Genomic DNA, 9,238 nt, shown 5'->3' with positions numbered 1-9,238 from the left:
AAATTCAAATATTTTGATTCATTGAATAAAATCAAAAAAATATATTACGTTAGAATCCATTTACATTAATTATTTATTTTATTTTATTGTTGACTCAGCTTTTAATGTTATAATTAAATGTTTTAACCTAAACTTTATATAAATTGAAGAAACATTTTCACACATTGAATATTCCCTATTTTTAGAGTTTGAATTTTTGTTATGTTTTTACCTCCACTTAAAATTATAATATTCAGCTTTTAGAATTTTTTATTAATTTATTAATTAATTATTATATTATTCATTTTTCATGTATTTTTGTCTAAAAATAAAGAAAAATCAATATTAACAAAAGAAAAAGAAAAATCCTTTTATTATTACCTTTATTACACCATGGTTATTATTATTTACTAAAATTATAAAAATTAATTTGATTTAATCATTTTGCTGCTACATTTTACATAAGCCATGTGTAGCGAGAAATTCATGATCATCAAGCTATGGACAAGATAGACATCAAATAATCAAGAGTCTCCAGCGCGCTTTTATTGTTTCCAAGTGAAAAGGGAAGAGTACGAACAAAACCCAAAAATAAGAAGTTTTCAAATCAAAACTGATAAAATGCCAGAGATAACAGGTCAGGGGGTTGGTTACACAGAGGGAATGTATTAGCACCCAAAGTGTCCTAGGTACTCCTAGGGAGCCCTTTTTTGTGTGCATATGTGTGTTTGTAAAAATGATGTTTGCAAACAAATATAATGGGGATGAGAAAATAATTCAAAAAATATATTTTTGTGTTTGACAAGACCTTCGAACTTTTGCCTACGTACCAACATAAAAATGACGGATCAAAACCTCGTAGTTCGTGGTATCAATTTCAAAATGGATGCATTGCTTTTAACAAAAATTTAATCTTGAAAGGCACAAAGACATAAAATGGTTTGAATGAGTTAGCTCTTTTTGGCTTTTGAAAATTTTAAGTCAAGTATAGTTAAGTTTATTTACAAGTTTGATTAAGAAAAGAAGTTTGAAAATGCAATGGCTTAAGGCCAAAGTTTCTAGTTTGCAATATGGTCTACGTTTGGAAAACAAGCACAAACAAAGAAGTTTTTAAAAGGAGGGAGAGATTTTGAAATTAAAGAAGCGGGGAGGATATGAAGAGACTAATCCTAAGCATAAATTTAAAAGTTGAGAGTTGAAAAGATCTGCCCAATGGGTTGCAATCCAATAGACAAGAATGTCATATAGAAACCCAAATTTCCCTTAGACTTTTAGAATCAAGCAACAAACAATGCGTAAACAGCAAGTTGAAGAATAAGGCATCAAATAAAGATGGGCACATCCAGGCTTAGCAACTCCATGATCTTATTCAAAATTTCCCATGCATTAGATGAATTCCAAGATGGCACAAGTCACAGGTTCAAAATAACAGCGTCACAATGATCATGTTGCAGATGAACTCAAATGGATCTTCAATGATGTATCAGGTGAAGTTTCAAATCACAAGCACTTGGTTACATGAAAGTTGGCATTGGCCAAGTCCTTTTCATAGGGAATGTTGCCTAAATTTTAAGTCCAATTGTCTCAGATCAAACCAACAGTCCACACAAGATATTTTTAGGGTTTTTGTTCTTATTATGTACATTAATGGTCAAAGACCACACAAACAAACACAATATACACAAACAAAATATATCACACAATATGGTTCAAGTGGACAAAGTGAAAATGACATTAACATAAACAATTAGAATGGTATGAATAATGGAAAATGAATAAAGCTCAAAAATAAAGTGCACTAAAAATAAAGGACTTGAAATTAAATGTTAGTTGTTAATAAGTTAGAAGTTAGTATTGCATTTGCTTTTTCTCTTTTGTTTAAGTTATTCTTCGGAGAACGCTCAACCCACTTATCACAAGCATGGATCCTTGAACCAAGACATCTTCCAAAGAAAGGAAAAAATGTCAAGTTTCCACAAAATACCATGAAAGAGGGGAGACATACAATCTCACTAACTAGAATGTTATGCCTTTGTGTCAAAATTTAGCGTTATGTTAAGCAATCGTAATTGGACTTATGTAGAAGTCATAACTATTTAAGGTCGGGCAATAGAATTTTGGTTTTAATGCATGTTAGAGACATAGTATGATGAACTATGCTCATGAAACATACCACACACAAAAAGAATATGCAAAGTTGGGGACCTAATCTCATCCATATTTATGTTGATTTTGCAATCAACTAGCCTTAGGATATTGAGATATCATAGGTCCATGACATGAATGCATAAAGAAGGGGAATGAGATGAAGAGGGAGGGGAAATGGATCAAACTCAAATTGGACAAAGGAGGACTTTTTCCAAGTTAAGATCATTCATTCATTTTGGGAGATGGAATGTACATTCCATCAATCTCCTAAATCCAATGATCTTAACCTAACAATGTCAAATCAACCTTGACCAAGGCCCAACAACACAAGTCAATCTTACAAAGTCAATTAAAATAGCTCTATACAACTAATTTGACATTTAATCAATTAAAAATAGTAAAAATAATGCATTACGGGTTGTCCTAAATGGAGACTTTAATCTCATACAGGAAAAACAGAAATAAAATGCAGAAAAACTATGTCGGCAATACCATGATATTTTGTCTGCCATGCTGATGACGACCATCACCTGGCTTACGGGTTGTCCTTCATCTGGCACAGGCAAAACGTCTTCATTTCGTTGAATTTGGTGACGGGCTAACCTCCCATAAGGGTGTTGACCGTCAGGACAGTCAGAAATTTTGCCTTTTCTTCCCGTTTTTCGCCATTTTGTCGCCTAGAAGCTTCCAAACACTCTGTACCTGAAATAGACATAGACTACCGATACAATACTACGAAAGACATAAAAACAACACTAAAACACATTCATTAAATGAAATAGTTAATAAATTTAACCATTACCAATTACCAAACTGTTACCGAAAAAATCTAGTCCTTCAAGAGTTTGCATTTCTAATTCCAATACACAATTAAAGTATTTTTCCACCATGATACTAACATGACCATTTCTAATCCAAATAGAAAATTAGGTTAGGGTATCTTCAACTTTTAAACTTCCATTTATCATTACTTTTGATCCATGTACGAAGTAGTTTCTCTATCCACATTGATCCAATAAATTCTGATTTGACAACTAACCTTATGATAAAAGGGTACAATTGTTTTGTCAAAGTAAAAGAGAAGATAAGGGGAATTCTATATTAGTGTCTCGTTTTTTCCCTCTCCTTCTTTATTCTTTTACATAGAAGCACTGTGAAAGGTTAAAAAAATAAGTGAGTGATAATCTATATGTATTAATGTGTTAGGTGTCATAGGAAAAGAACTATCTAAATGATGTTTTTGAATACTTAGTTTATTTGATAATGGAGTTGTTTGATCGATGTGATGACTAAGACACTAAACTAATGCAAATATAAAAGTATTGTATGAAGGAGCTATGACATGAGAAGCACAAATGAAAGGACTGTTTGGAAAAGGAAATGGAGGGAAAAAAGTACACATGATTAAAGGTGAATGGAGTGGAGTGGAAATTATACAAACCATTCATGAATGAGCTATGGCATTAGAATATGAGTTTTTATTCAAGAATGGTAGAAGTGTATTGAAATTGCAATGCATATTTTGGCATATTGGAAGTACTGTGAGTAAGCATTATTAAACTTTTTCGTATTCTTCTTTCATGATTTTGTGTTATCAAACTAGCATATAAATTTTATCTTATTTTTTTTTTGTTATGGATGATTTTATATGGTCTAGATCTGTAAATGATTTTTTTGCAGAAAACAAAGACTTGATAGGTTGAAGATGTGCCTAAAGGCTTGAAAGAAATGGAGTTAGGGAAAGCAATAAAGACGTATATGTCGTGTCCTATGAATTGTCTTTAGTATCATTTTACATATTTTCATTTGAAAATAATAGTTATGAATTTATAGTATTTGCTTTGTTCTATCAAAAATTAAATTTGTGTACATTAGAATCTTTCTAATAAGGTTGGTTCCTTGTGTAAATGGTTTTTGTGTTCATGCCGTTCATAGATAAAAGTTATTGTTAGATAAAAGTTATTGTTTGAAGGGGTAGGAAGTAACTTTTCAGAAGTCACAATGTCTCATTAAACATCTATCTTGTTATAAAACTAACAGACCTAGGAAATTAACACAAGCATGTGATCTATAAAATTGTCTAACATAACACATGTAAAAAATATAAAATAGCACAAAAAATATAAGTAAATATGGGGAGAAAACACATTCCTAACATTAAATAAGAAATTTTTTCATTTATTTCATTCTACCCTTTTATCATTTGCCTCACATGCAACGGTTGAGGTCCATTAATTGGATTTGTTTACAGAATCCGAGAATTTGGAATCCCAATCATAAAACAAGAATCATAAAACAAGAATGGTTTTCATCTATTTCATTCTACCCTTGTTTATTTCCTATTTGAAAATCCATTCATCATTTGCTTCACATGCAATGGATGAAGTCTATTAATTGGAATTGTTTACAAAATCTGAGTGAGTTTGTTTCAGAATTTTGAATGTTTGCATTCAAAATAAATGCTTTCATTCGAGTTGATATTTTGTCTTTCAATGTCTTCAAGAGGAAGATGCTCGAGAAGCTAGCTCAACATAAAATGAATGACAGTAAAACTTTCACTAGCCTACCATTAGCATGATTTAAAAATGAAATTAATATAAAAGTGTTACAAATGTAAAACTTGGAGATGTTTGCAACAAAGATTTTTCTTGTCTTCCTCTTGTCTACATATACATCAATTACCATTTCAAAAATAAACACACATGAATCCATTGGCAATGTGATAGAATGACATGAAGGACCAACACTTGCATATGCATCCATTACAAACATGAAGGTGCAACACTTACATATGCATCCATTATCATTTTTAATATAGACGGCACATAAATCATAAATTCATTAGTATATTCATATAGCAGCATAGAGTATTAATATCACTGATATAGTTGTCAGCCTTCACACAAAAAAAAGTCAACAACTAAAACACATGAGAATATCTATAAGAGAATATAAAGATAAATAAATGAACACCAAATACACAATTACCCTATAATCCAGTAGCATTAATAAGCTAAAATCTATAAAAATTGCAAGAATCCAACAAAAAAAATATATAAATCTTGCTAATTACATAATGAAGAGACCCAACGTACCTAACAAGCATATATTTTAGTGTTATCACAATTCTATACAGAATCTCATCAAATCCAACAAAAGAAAAAATTATCCTATAATTCAGTAACTTTAATAACCTATTTATCAAAACTGCAAGAATCCAACTAAATATATTCAATCAAATCTTGCAAACTACTTAATTAAAAGACCAAACTTACCTGGCAACTTGTATCATGGCCATCTCCATGATACATGTTATGTATAAATTCAATAAGAAAAATGAAGTTAAAAACTATAAAACGTGAGAATAATATATTAGAAATTTGAATCAAATTTCTCTCCTTGAGAGGCATCTGCCTCCAATATATGTAGCTTTGAATCCAAAAGAAAAATAAATAAATGGATGCATATATCAAAAGGGAAAGAATGAAAGTGAAGATTGTACAAATATATTGTCACGTGGATGCCTTATATGGTTTGAAAATGACATAAACTTTTGATGGTTGAAATAAAATATTGTTTGATTTCAGAAAATATACTTTGTTTTTAAAGTTTACGGTATTTGCTTACCCGTAACCAGGTATGCGATACACTAGAGATGGCCTCCTGGACTCCAATACGTAGGTGTTTCTCCCCCGATATTTCTTCATTCCGGGAATGTTTGTCCGCTTAGCACACACCTGAAGTACAACCAGATTTTAAGTATGTAAAACTATCAGAGAGAGACTAAATCCATTTATTGTGTGATACAAACCTTGGTTTTCCAGTAGTGTAGATCATACTCGTTAAGTAACAATGCCTTGGGAACTACAATTTCCGATAAAAAGAAATTCATCATGCATTAGAAATGTGATACAGGAAGAGGAACATGTAGAACAAGTATGATACAGTTAGACACTTAACCAACCAGGTATGGTACTTATCTCTTCCTATTACTAATTTGTGGCTACAATCACGTTTCATTTTAATGATTTTTTAGTATGTATAGTCTCAGATTGGATAAAATATGGTATGGGAATATATTTATATATGGTGGACAGTCCTCACCTAATAAGTTAATTTTATAAGATTGAGTCAGACTCAACCCAAATTCAGTGATGGTATTAAATCAGGTTTCCCAACCAAAATTCTAATACGACATCCATGTTATCACAGTTCCTAACAAAATCACATGGTAGCCATTCATGTTAACACAACCAAAGAAACAACTAATAAACACTTCACCACAACAATTCATATAACATAAACTTTAAAATCATAATAATATTGAGAACCAATGTCGAAGATAAAACTATGACTCACCATATTTAATCAAGGAAATCACGGTCGTTGAAAATAAAAATATAATTCTGACAAGATACGAATCAGATTGCACCGTAAAATATTTTGCCGAATGAATAAACTTCATCTTCAACTGTTAGGATGAAGCTGCATAATTTAAAACAAGATTAAGTAGATATTAGAATATTAAATCAAAACATGGTAGCCATTGAATATGGTTGAGTTGGTATATTTGAGAAAGGATAAGCAGTAGGTAGAATTTAAAGCTAGGGTTGTCTACCTAGGATTTGGTAATGGGTTTATTCATTTAACTCAATTATTGTTTATCTTTGGCCCAATAACAAAAATATAAATACATATTAATATTTTTAAATAGTTTTATATTGAAGAAAAAATCTTTAAAAATTGGATTTGTTTTATTACATTATATTGGATTTTAAAATTGTTAAGCCTTGAAACAGTGAAAAACATATGCTACGGTTAAATCGACAATGGGATAAGGTAATTATATTTGTTTTTTTTCTTAATTTCAACAAAAATAAATAATAAGACATGCGACCTAAAAAAAGATAGATCATAGTGACTGTTAAGTAATTTACCAATTGTTGAAAGGAAGTTTTGGGTAGGTGGAGAAAATGTAAAGTATTTGGAAGAGCATAGGAAAGTTTGGAAAAGGGAATGCTACTTGTATTATTAAGTGTTTTTATTTTTTCCTTGAAACAAATTCAAGTAAATCCCATCTATAAGATTAAGAGGCCGCCACGTACCCTTCTTACATGTAGAAAGATGTAAGTATAAATTTGCAATTTAAGAGTGAGGGTGAATTAGATTCTCTTTATTTTTCTCGTTTTTAAAAGATGGTTCTTATGTTCATATTTTTTCATAAAATAATTCGATGAACATACGAAGTAAAATGAAGAATTTTAAATAGAGAAAAATAAATAACCCAATAATGTATACTAGTTCCCCTTTCCGATCAATGGTTAGTCTAGTCCTCTCATACCCTGTGAGAATTTTTCCAATATGTTAGATCTTTGTACAAACCTTACACCAAGACCTATCCTACAATCTTCTAATACAACAAAGAAACACATCAATTCCTTGATTTCACAAGAATCAAACATATGGTGGACTTTAAATTAAGTTAATTCAAAGGATCTTTTCATAAATCATCAACCACTACAATGATTCTCACATAAACCGAAAATCACACCACTTTCTATTTACAACACTTAGAAAGCACACCGCTTTCTATTACAAATCAAGTTACAACACACTTGGTGATTAAATACAAACCTTAAAAAAATATGAATAAGAAGTTGTTCTTAAATCAATTCCAATACAGAAAAGTTGATCTTCTCTTCAATGCACAATTCAAATATAATAACCTTAAAATACTCAGAAACATTTTGCAATGATATGACAATTGATGCATAGGTATCGGGTATGTACTTGGCACAAACACCGCACTATTAAGTTATATTACTTGATTCTTCATAGGACCACAATATCCATAATATGTGTGCCAAATGCTCATTTTAGTTGAAAATAATCAACATTCCTTTAAACCTGCAATTACTATATCAGTTTATTAAAATCATCATTATCTACTGAGCTTACACATAAGAGACTTTGAATATAAACATTCATCAGAAAGAATATTGGCAAAGAATAATGGGAAATCAATAAATCCAAATTTACATGTTCATGTATAGGATCAAGATATGACTTTGCAAGTTGAGATACAGGATAATGAGTGAAATCCCATTATCATGGTTTTCATAAGCATCATAAAATCACTACGCCAAAAATTGGAATAGACAGCGCACCTTAGAGGGCGCTTTCTTAAAGAAGCGCACTCTAAAGTGAAGAGAAAAATAAGGAGGAATAGACAGCGCACTTTAGAGGGCGCTTTTGTAACAAAGCGCCCTCTAAAGTGATGTGAAAAAATAATGAGGAAATGGAGGGACACCAATAGAGGGCGCGTTTATGAAAGCGCCCTCTAAGGGTACCCTTAGAGGGCGCTTTTAAAAAAGCGCTCTCTAAGTCCATGTACATTTCCAGTTTATAAAGCGCTTTTGGAAAGCCTTAGAGAGCGCTTTTAGAAGCGCCCTCTTAGGCCCCCTTTAGAGGGCGCTTTTTTTACACAAGCGCCCTCTAAGGTCCCCTTTATTAAACATTAAAAGTATAACATATATACTGCATGTCTCTTTATTTTCCCTCTCTATATGCTATTTCGTTTACGTAACTGGGTTTTCTCTCTACTGCGATTACTCTCGTCCTCCGTTCGTTCTCCCTCCCTCACCGTCGTCGTCGCCGTCGCCTTTTTCTGCTGCTGCGTTCACGTTCACTGAGTTATCTGCGTCCACCGTCGCTGTTCACTTTCTTCTCCATCGTTACCGTTCACTTTCTTCAGGTGTTTGATTAGGGCATTTTCTAAACTGAGTTTTACATTTTGTGCATTATGTTGATTAATGTTGTTTAGGGCAAACGAGCACTATATGGTGTTCATGAGCACCTTGTTGTAAGGTTTTTTATTTCTGATTGAAAACTGATGTCATTTGGAGTGTGTTTGAGCTTGTGCTTGGAAGTTTGATGATTATGGATGCAAGTTTGTTCATGTTCCAAACACCATAAGTTTGCATTGGTCTTTTGTATGCAGTAGGTGTGTGTGAGTTTGTATTCAATAATGATGAAAAAAAGAGAGAGTTTAGATTGTTGTAACATGAGAGAAATGGAAGGTATATGAATGTGTTTTTTGTGTAGCTTCACG

At 31.7% G+C, this 9,238-nt stretch overlaps 1 long non-coding RNA gene across 1 annotated transcript; it reads right to left on the bottom strand.

The window, feature by feature from the left end:
• Positions 1-2,942: 2,942 nt before the first annotated feature.
• LOC127105267 (uncharacterized) lies at positions 2,943-7,159 on the bottom strand. Its single transcript, XR_007794978.1, has 3 exons — positions 7,065-7,159; positions 3,167-3,278; positions 2,943-3,036 (listed from the first exon to the last, which is right to left on the bottom strand). It is a non-coding gene; the product is annotated as an uncharacterized LOC127105267 (long non-coding RNA).
• Between the last annotated feature and the right edge of the window lie 2,079 nt (positions 7,160-9,238).

Source organism: Lathyrus oleraceus, chromosome 7, assembly GCF_024323335.1.
Source record: "Lathyrus oleraceus cultivar Zhongwan6 chromosome 7, CAAS_Psat_ZW6_1.0, whole genome shotgun sequence".
NCBI classification, from domain to species: Eukaryota; Viridiplantae; Streptophyta; class Magnoliopsida; order Fabales; family Fabaceae; genus Lathyrus; species Lathyrus oleraceus.
The sequence above is the reverse complement of the archived record's forward strand: the minus strand, read 5'-3'. Positions and strand labels throughout refer to the sequence as shown.